Source organism: Aegilops tauschii, chromosome 5 (genome assembly GCF_002575655.3).
Source record: "Aegilops tauschii subsp. strangulata cultivar AL8/78 chromosome 5, Aet v6.0, whole genome shotgun sequence".
In the NCBI taxonomy this organism is placed as follows: Eukaryota; Viridiplantae; Streptophyta; class Magnoliopsida; order Poales; family Poaceae; genus Aegilops; species Aegilops tauschii.
The window spans coordinates 552,406,795-552,417,136 of NC_053039.3; the positions used below are offsets into that span (position 1 = coordinate 552,406,795).

Genomic DNA, 10,342 nt, shown 5'->3' on the forward strand with positions numbered 1-10,342 from the left:
CCACGCCTCCGCCCTGCCATGGCCCCGAGCAGGCCTCTGGCCGCCGACGCCTTGTGCGTTCGTGCATGCCCTGCCTGGGAGGCCGCTTGTGCCTCTGCTAGTGGGCCAATCCAACTAGATTAGGGGGCCTAATTAACTCAATTAACTTAACCTTTACTAACCCTTCACTTACATGTGGGTCCTCCTGCTAATAAAACGTGGCTAAATAAGTTTACTAAAACTGTGTCAATGACATGTGGCCCCCTGGGTAATAAAAAAAGGTTTAATTTAACTCTAGTTAAAACCTGGCTCTATGACATGTAGGCCCCATAGAACTGTTCACCTTTGAGCAGTCAACTGTTGACTCCTGAGTCAACAGTTGACCTGGCCCCACCTGTCATACTCTAAGGCTAGCTGCTGTTGTGTATAAAAGGGTTTTGCACTGTTTTGGATAATTCAAATTAAATAATTCCAAAAATTCTAGAAAATTATTAAAACTTTAGAAAATCATATAAAATAGTCCGTAACTCAGATGAAAAAGTGTTATACATGAAAGTTGCTCAGAACGACGAGATGAATCCGAACACGCGGTCTGTTCGTCCGCCACATGTCCCTAGCATAGCAAACGTTGAACTTTTCCCCTCCGGTTCATCTGTCTGACAGACGTCCGGAACCGGGAAAACTTTCCCGGATGTTTTTCCCCTTCGCCAGTATCGCCTAGCACCGCGTTAGAACACGTCTAGCTCTGCCTGTTGTCCTGTTATGTCTTGCTTGCTATGTATTTACTATTTTCTCCCCCCCTCTTCTCTTCGGTACACCCCGTGACGGCTGCCGATGCCGCTGTGATCGACTACGTCGACGACGACCCCTCCTTCTCGCCTGAGCAACCAGGCAAGCCCCCCCCCCTTTGATCATCCCGATATCGCCCATTCTATACTCTCATGCTTGCATTAGATTTTGCTACTTTTATTGTTTGCTCCTATTCTGATGCATAGCCTGCTTTTGTACCTGCTATTGTTACCTACCTGCTTATCCTAAACTGCTTAGTATAGGTTGGTTAGTGATCCATCAGTGACCCCCACCTTGTCCTTGTCGCCCCTGCTTCATCATTGATGACTCGATCAACGTGATCGACGACCAGAGCCCGACACCTCACATCACATCACGCCCCTTTTTGTTACTCGATTCTGCAGAGTTACCATCGAGTGCCGAGGGTGGAACCTCCTACATCACTCCTGATGAGATCTATGTAGTGTAGCTATTCGGTCGTGGTCAATGAGGGTGGTTCCTCCTTCACCATTCCCGATACGGCTCTGTTGTGCAACACCTCAAGTGTGAACCTCGAGGGTGGTTCCTCTTACGTTCACCTTGATGATTACATCGAGTGGAATCCTCCGAGGGTGATTCCTTGGGTTTCCCCTTGATGTTTGGACACACGGTTACCTTGAATTTACTTGAGACCTTGGTGAAAGTCGGGCGGGCCCGGAGAGCACCCGCAAGATAATTACGTGGCACGGCCGGGCATTCTGGGCCCTTGTCGTAAGTCCATGAGACGAGGCGACGGGGTCTCGATCGTGAGTCTCTGCTCGTCTCCGCAAGCTAATAATACACTATGATTTGGGTATTTGTTCTGAGTTGGCCTTTGGCCTTTACGCACCAAACACCACGCGACAATAGTTATGGGCCTCGGCGTCGTGGTATCAGCCGAAGCTTTGTTAGACGTCCAGTTCAGCAGTGCGGCACGGCTGGGCCGGCACCATCCTGTAGTGGTGGAGCCTGGACCCGCCCTGCGCGCAACGACCCGGAGTGCAACGGGCGATGGGCCCAGACCCCGGAGTGTTTAGGAGGTAGACCGGCGGGGACCTCTCTGCAGAGCCTAGGTAGGGCTGCGACGTGTTGATCTTCTGAGGCCGGGAATTGACCCTAGGAAGGTGTGTCCGGCCAGAGTAATCAAGCATGTTGGAAAACGTGGTGCACCCCTGCAGGGAAGATTATCTATTAATAGTCGTGTCCACGGTAACGGACGTTCAGACTTATATCCCGATCTTATAAAACTACGAATGGATACTTGAATATGTGGCTCCGGGATTGCTTTCTCGCAGGGAGTCGAGGAAGGATCTCTGGGCATTAATGTTACAACATGTTTGTTAATTATAAACTGCTATTCTTTACTCTTCTACATGCTGCAAGATGCTTGGAGCTGCTTGAAGATGCTAGTCTTTGATAGGCTAGGCCTTCCCCTCTATTCTGGCATTCTGCAGTTCTGTCCACAGATACAAACCTTCCATTTGATACCAGTGCATACTTAATATAGATCTGATGCTTGCGAGTACTTTGGATGAGTACTCACGGTTGCTTTGCTACCCCCGCTTTTCCCCCTTCTTTCTTCTTTCCGATTGATGCAACCAGATGGTGGATCCCTGGAGCCAGATGCCACCGCCGATGGATGCTACTACATGGAGACCGACGACGACCAGGAGTAGTTAGGAGGTCCCAGGCAGGAGGCCTTGCCGCTTTGATCGTGTTGCTTTTGTGCTAGCCTTCTTAAGGCAAAACTTGTTTAACTTATGTCTGTACTCGGATATTGTTGCTTCCGCTGACTCTTGTGTATCGAGCTTGTATTCGAGCCTCGAGGCCCCTGGCTTGTAATATAAAGCTTGTATTATTTTATTTGTGTCTAGAGTTGTCTTGTGATATCTTCCCGTGAGTCCCTGATCTTGATCGTACACATTTGCGTGTATGATTAGTGTACGGTCGAATTGGGGGCGTCACATCATGGTCGGTGATGTCAGTGGCACCAAGTGCTTGAAGCTCATTTGAGATGTCACTGAGGCGGTCGAAGGTTTGCTGAACATTTTCATTGTCGAGTCTTTTGAAGCGGTTGAAGAGATTGCGAAGAACATCAACTCGAGAGTCACGCTGTGTTGAGACTCCTTCATTGACCTTGGACAGCCTATCCCAGATAAGCTTAGCTGTCTCCAAAGCACTCACTCTGCCATACTGCCCTTTGCTCAGATGGCCACAAATGATTTCCCTTGAGAGTCGAGTTGCTTGAATCTCTTCACGTCAGCAGCGTTGATGGTAGGAGTGACAGAGGGAACACCATTTTCCACAGCATACCAGAGATCGTTATCAATTGCCTCAAGATGCATTCGCATCTTATTCTTCCAGTAGGGGTAGTCCATCCCATCGAAGGTAGGACACCCAGCAGAGACCTTGATCATACCTGCGGTCGACATAACTAAAACTCAAAGCGGTTAAAACAAAATCACACAGAACAAAGGGAGTACCTTGCTCTGATACTAATTGAAAGTGCGTTATATCGACTAAAGGGGGGGTGAATAGGCGATTTTTATGAATTCTTCACTGAGGAATTTCAGGGTGAGGAAATTCCTAAGCGAAGAACTACTTGCAGCGGAATAAGTACTCAGATGCAAACATAACAGAACATAAGCATGGTCACATAATGAAATGAGAACAAGCACGGAGTACAAAAAGTGTAAACACGGGATAAACAGGAAGAAGACAAACAGACTGAAGAAATTGAACTGAGGAAATTGAGAAAGTCTTCAGTCAAAGTCTTCAAACAGATGTGAAAAAGTACACAACACAGTAATGAGGAAATGAAAGAGTTGAGGAAGTAGAACCAGTCGGCTTGGTGAAGACAATGATTTGGTAGACCAGTTCGAACTGCTGTGATAGTTGTACGTCTGGTTGGAGTGGCTAGGTATTTAAACCTGAGGACACACAGTCCCGCACACACAGTCCTCACTGTATTCTCCTTGAGCTAAGGTCACACAGACCTCGCCCAATCACTCGTGGTAAGTCTTCAGGTGGCTTCCAAACCTTCACAAACTCAGTCACTCGGCGATCCACAATTTCCTCTTGGATGCTCTAGACCATGACGCCTAACCGTCTGGAAGATCCATAGTCTTCAAAGGTAACAAGCGTCGGATCTATGCAAGATCAATCTCTTCAGTGATGCTCAATCACTTTGGGTTTGTAGGTGTTGGGGTTCGGGTTTCCTCATTTGATGATTTTCTTTCAAAGTCCTCGAAGGATGGGATGCTCTCAAATGACAAGTGTCAGTTTTTCTCGGAGCAGCCAACCAGCTAGTGGTTGTAGGGGGCGCCAATTTTAGCCTAGGGAGCAGCCCAACATGATAAGACATAAATGTCCTTCAATGATATGACCGTTAGGTGGATAGGATATTTTGGGACAGCTGGCGCATAGCACAGCAACGGTCGGAAATTTGACTATCAAATTCCTCAGGGCTATCATGTTCCTCACTTGTAGGCAATCCGCACTCGCGAATTCCTAACTTCTCAGTCAAAACAAATTCCTTTGAGACCAGAAGAACTTCGTCTCTGTCACTGAAGAAATTGACTGAGCTGCATGAGATTTTCAATGGCTTCACTCGAAGGGATTGGTAGGTGTAGGATTTTGAGATGAGCATCGCTTGGAAATTTTTCCTTAGTATTTCCTCGACCCCCTTTAACAGTACGGTGTTTCCTATGACTCAAGAAAGAGAAAATGAAACTACGAAAACAAAAATCTTCACGCTTCATGTTCCTCGCATGAATCCCAAGTCTTCATGGTCACACCAATTTCTTCACTTTCAAAGTCTTCAGAAATCCAAAGTCTTCAGTCGAAGACATTCTTTTTAGGGGTCGACTTTCTTTGTAAATATCAAACTCCTCATAGACTTATAGACCTTTGTACACTCACAAACGCATCAGTCCCTTAACCTACAAGTCTTCAATACACCAAAATCACTAAGGGGCACTAGATGCACTTACAGGGGAGGATCTCGATCTTGTGCATCGGTTGTGCGGGCGGGGGGGGGGGGATTTGCCCTCTCTTTCTACGTAATTTCCTTGAGAGTGGCCATTGCCGTCCAGTTCATCTACCTTGTGTTGCCAAACCAAGAACGGATCTCCCTCAACCTGGCCATCTTGACCTGGTCGCCGCCGGTGATCTACTCGATCTGCTGCTGATCCATCTTGGTTCTTGCTTCGATGGAAGAGGGGGCGGATGTGGAAGAGGAGAAGAGTAAAGTTGCGGCGGGGAGAAGGAGGAGATGGCTGCGATGGACTTGGAATGCAGGAGAGGGAGGAGATGGCCGCGGTTGTGTAATGATGATGGAAGAGGGGAGGACCATGGCGGCGGTTTTGCATTGGATGAGAGAGGCGGCGCGTGTAAATTTTTCATATGACTAAAATGCCCCTAGATTAAAAGGTGTCCACACATTGCCATTAGTACCGGCCCCGCGAGTTTTAGTACTTTCGAATACTTTCATCCGAGTACTAACCAGTACTAAGTATGTATGTGTCGTTAGATTGAGACAAACGAACGGCTCCAAAAAAGCCCAATCATTGTAAAACTTGTATATGTTTATCAGTATATCTGCATAAGGTTCTGCTATGTTGAGATTTAATTTGCACGTACTATCAAATATTATAAATCTAAGATAAAAGTAAGGAATACCAAAGGAGAACGCCACAAATGTAATTTTTTAACATATATTATCATTCATTTGGAAACATTAGGACGGAACCTGACTGAAGCGTCAAAAAAGATGAAAAAAGAAACCATGAGCGCAAGGTTCACGCTTCACAAGTATAATTTAGAGACTCCAAAGCACCATTAGTGATTAATAATTCAAGAAGGAGCTTACATGTCTTTCGCTGACATCTTTGTGAATCCAATCTCCAACGCGTGTTGCTTGCCTTCACCCATTATATCCTGACAATTATAGTTTTGAAGAGATAAATAATTGGTCTGGTGGTTGGCATGCTCCGGAGAAGGAAGCTTTTTCATCATTTTAAAGTGTATTAGGATGCATAGTAATCAATATCAAATAATTACAATACTATGAACTAGTGAATTGCACTAATCTGCAGACATCCAAATTTAGCTCATGTGAAAATAATAGAAACAACTTTCGCAAAAAAAAATAGAAACAAAGACATTAAAATGTACTCCCTCCGTCCCATAATATAAGAGCGTTTTTGACACATGGGACAGAGGGAGTAGCATTGTTATGTTGCTAGCTATGACAGTCTACTGAAGCAGACGAGATTCATTCGTACTGTATCTATAAATGGATGAACTGGAATTTGAAAGATTAGTCTTGTACCACTGGTGTCTCCTCCTCGACTTCATTGTCCAACACACCACGAGGCGATGTCAGTCCAGGGCACATTATGTTGGCACCAGAGAGAACAAACTTGATAGCACCTCTGTCCACTTGGAACTTCTTCATGATGTTAGGATCTGACCAAATGTAAGCATAAATTAGCAAAACAAAGAGGGTGTTTTGGAATGCAGATTTTTCGCAACTAGCTGTCCCCGCATCCCATGCTGAAAATATGCATCTTGAAGTTTGTCAAAAAATGGAAACAAAACAGGGACATGCATATACATGTTATAACATGAACGCTTGATTGTGAAAAAAATTGGGCAAATATGGCTTACTATTTGCTATTCAGAGAAGACAAGAAACAGGCGAATAGTATACAAATTTTCCACACAAATATGTATTGTTGCTCGGTTCACAAATGGTCACACTATTGTCTGATTCTTTTGTGAATGTCCATATTATAGCAGTTCATCTATGATATGTTCTGAAAATGGGAATTTTTTACAAGGGTTGCACCCGCAGCTAGTTGCACATCTTCGTTCTTGATATTTTGATGTTTTGCATTTGCAAATAGCTCATATAATTTGATGGTGCTCGAATTCTCTAACAGATAGGCATGCCCAAACATATAAAAAGAAGAAGCAAATTCCATAGATAATGATGTACATCAAAGGGGAGAAACAGATGTAGCGATGGCATGCCGAAAAAAATTGGGTGAAGAAAATTACACTGATGAAGAAGGTGCAGGGTTGGCATGTATATATGGACCATCACGGATGTTGAAGAACAGTGGGACATTGTTCACCACCACAAGATTGAGATGATTATAGCTAAGGAAAGAACCCAACTGCATTAGTTCTTTGGAGAAGCAACAATCTTGCCAATAAAAGCTAAAGTAGTCTTTGGTCATCAATCTAATCTACCAGCAATTACATGCAACTTTACGTATTCTGGCTTCTAGAGTATCAAGCAAGCTGAATCAGAAATGTAAATCTCAGTATGTCAGAAGCATAGCACAGGCACAAAGGCGGGCTATTAAGCAATAAGCATGTTAACCAATAAAGGTAATTCAACAGACTATCAAGCAAGCTTAATCAGAAAGATGGGGAACCACTAACCATTTAACAACAATCATAGGGGACTTGTTAGAGCATCTCCAGCCGTTTGGCCCCCCAGGCGCTTGAAATATCGCCACCTGGGGGCGAACCGGCGATAATTTCGGCGTGGGGCCGATCGGGTTCCCAACCACCGCCCCTAGGTCGCCCCCAGATGCCCTTTTTTGAAACATGAAATCGGCCAAAACACGACACAATCTCGTCCAAACTAGGCGATTTCATTGATATTTTACAAAACAAACTTAAAAACACAAACTAAAAAACGACTACGCCCAGCCACCGCCGCCGCCCGCCTTTAGAACCGGGTGTAGTCGCCGCCGTTGTCGTCGTCGTCGCCATCATCGTCGCCGTCGTGGTGGGTGCCGCCGCCGTCCCTGCTGCACCCCTGACCAACGTCGCCAATGCGCGGGGGGTTGGACGGCCCGGGCACACTTCCTCGTCGTCGCTATCGAGGACGACCACGCCGCCATCCTCACGTCTGCGGCACCGAGCGGCGATTTCCTCGAAGGCCCAGCGCTGGCGCTCCATCTGCTCGCGGACGTCGTCCTCCATCGCCCACTTAAGCGCGGTCTCGTCGGCGGCGCCCATGTCCTCGTGCTCCTTCTTCACGGGGAGCAAACCTAGCTCGGTCTTCGGCCGGACGAGGCGGTAGGAATGAGGAGAGGGGCGGCTGCCGTCGTTGATGACGAGGGCGCCGCCGCGGGTCCAGCGCCCAAGTGTCGTCTCCTGCGGCTCCGGCTTGACGGGGCAAAGCGCCGGCGAACAGGAGGACAGAGAGCCAGAGCCCGACGACGACGATGTCGCCATCTCCATTGGCCGCAGCATCCAGGAGCTACCGCGGTGGCGAGAGAAGGAGGGGGGCACAGGGTACTCCAGGCGTGGCGTGTTGCCGACCTCGATGTACTCGAGGACGGCCTCGAGGGTGCGACCTGGGATGCCCCACCATAGGCGCCGTCCCTCGGAGTTGTCGCGGCTGCGGGGCTCCACGCCATTGGTGGCGGCGACCTGCTCCTTGTGGCACCGCTCGAAGCACGCCGTCCACAACGCGTTGCTGTCGGGAGCGAACCTCGGCTGGTTTCGCTGCGGATCCGGCAGCGAAGACCGGATGCGTGCGATTTTGGCGCGCTGGGCCGCTCGGGTGGGCGCAGGCGGCACCGGGACGCCGCCGGTGCTGAGCCTCCAGGTACCCGGCACCCGCATGTCCAGGGGCGCTGGGTAGTCGGCCTCGTAGAGGAGGCGGGCCACATCCTTGTGCAGATGGTGGCGGTCGAAGCCGTTCGCCGCTACGTCGTCGCCTGGGAAGCGCTTGACCATTGCCTTCGGGCGGGGAGAGAGTGGGAGGGAGAGGCGTCGGTGGTGAGAGCTTTGTGCGTTCACAGGCGAGGGAGGACGGCTTTTATAGCCGCGGATGAGCGGTGGGAGAGCTACCGCCGTGTGCCGCGTGGCGGGAGCGGGCAGGACGCGCGTCGCCGCGCCTTCACTGCGCCACCCGTGAGGCATCAATGAAAGGCTAATCGGCGCGGCAGCGTGACAGTCTTTGCATTGATTTCTGCGGGAACCGAGGCGATGAGGACGACGAAGGCGGCGAGTCGCTGACGCGGCGGACCCACTCCTTTCCATGCCAAAAACGTTTTCCCCGGCGCCCCCAGCGCGCCGGCTTCGTCCTGGGTCCGCCGGCGCCAGAATCGGCCCTAACCGGTGAAAACTGGGCTTCTGGGGCCACGACTAGGCCGAAATTTCTGTGCCGGCGACAGAAAAAAACCTTGGGGGGCATGTTGGGGGCGCGGCTGGAGATGCTCTTAAGGAGCATGTCCTCCAGCAAAGGTTCAAGGAGAGGGTACTGCACTCGAGAGAAGAGAGCAGGGTGTGCAGCCCAAACAAAGATAATAAAATAGAGGGCTATGCAGATAATTTTTACACCGGATCCTCCGCTGCACAGACGCCTTGACCTGATTCTGCCTAGATATGTCTTGGGAAGAGAATCTAGGGAGAAAAAAATTGTCATTGTAAAATAAACTCTGTTTGGGTGCTTCACAAGGCCCAAAAGTCTTCTTGTATAGGAGTAGGACGCAACGGGGATTAGTAATGGCCATAAAAAGTCGGCTGTGACCGTGATACTGTCTATAATCAATCACAAGGCATGGAGAGCAATATAGAGATTGACATCATCATGCCATTTGGTTAGCTGAAACAAGCGGCTTGTAAAGCCAATCGGGAGCGGCATGGTGTGCAGAACAAGCGCAGCGTGCAGTTGGGAGAGTAGTGCAAGTCCGAGCCTCTGATTCGGCTCCCTCCTCTCTAGCTCTCTCCCACAATGGCAATGGCGCCTCTGAATCCAGTGCTACTCGTCTAGCTGGCGTACGGGTTTGGACGGAGAGGGGAGGAGAGGAGGGGTACTCAGTTCTTAAACATGGTGAGCGGCGATTGGGTGCTCGGGGCGGGGCGGGGCGGACCCGCGAGTGGAGGGGCAGATCGGATCGACGTGGAGGGGCAGTGGCGGCGGGCGGCTCGATCTGGACAATGAGAGAGAGGTTCAACGGATGTCTAGTTTTTCAACACATATTGTACCTTTTTCTATATACGCGTAACATTTCACTGATACAAGTTAAATAATTTGTAATTACTAGTACAAATGCCCATGCGTTGTACCGAGCGAAAAAGGGACACAACCTGCTGCATGTGCCAAGAAAGCATGTATTCCTCAAAACATTATTGAGCAACAAATAAAGTGTGGTTAGCTTAGGAAAAAACCTGCTTCATATGCCATTATGTGATGGATTATGGATGGGCGTAGGCCCATATAAGACAATAATACCTAGTTAATCTTTAAGACCCATGCATGTGTACGACAAGTGGTGGGAAGTGTGGGAAGTTTAGTCCCATACTGCTAAGAAGAGTGAGACCTCTTTATAAGGGCTGCTCTACCACTTGCTATTGGGAGCTTGGGAATAGGAGCTGTACACGCGCGCTCCTCCTCCTCCGCCGCCCGCCTCGCCTCGCCTCGTCACGACGCGCCGCTCAGGAATGGTTAATTAATTGTTAATTAATTAACAAGTCGCTTAAGGAAGGCTGTTCGCGGACTTGGTCGTGGGCCTGGCCCAGGCCC

At 48.8% G+C, this 10,342-nt stretch overlaps 1 pseudogene; it reads right to left on the reverse strand.

The window, feature by feature from the left end:
• Positions 1-5,017: 5,017 nt before the first annotated feature.
• On the reverse strand, positions 5,018-9,876 carry LOC109746550 (uncharacterized; annotated as a pseudogene).
• Positions 9,877-10,342: the final 466 nt, after the last annotated feature.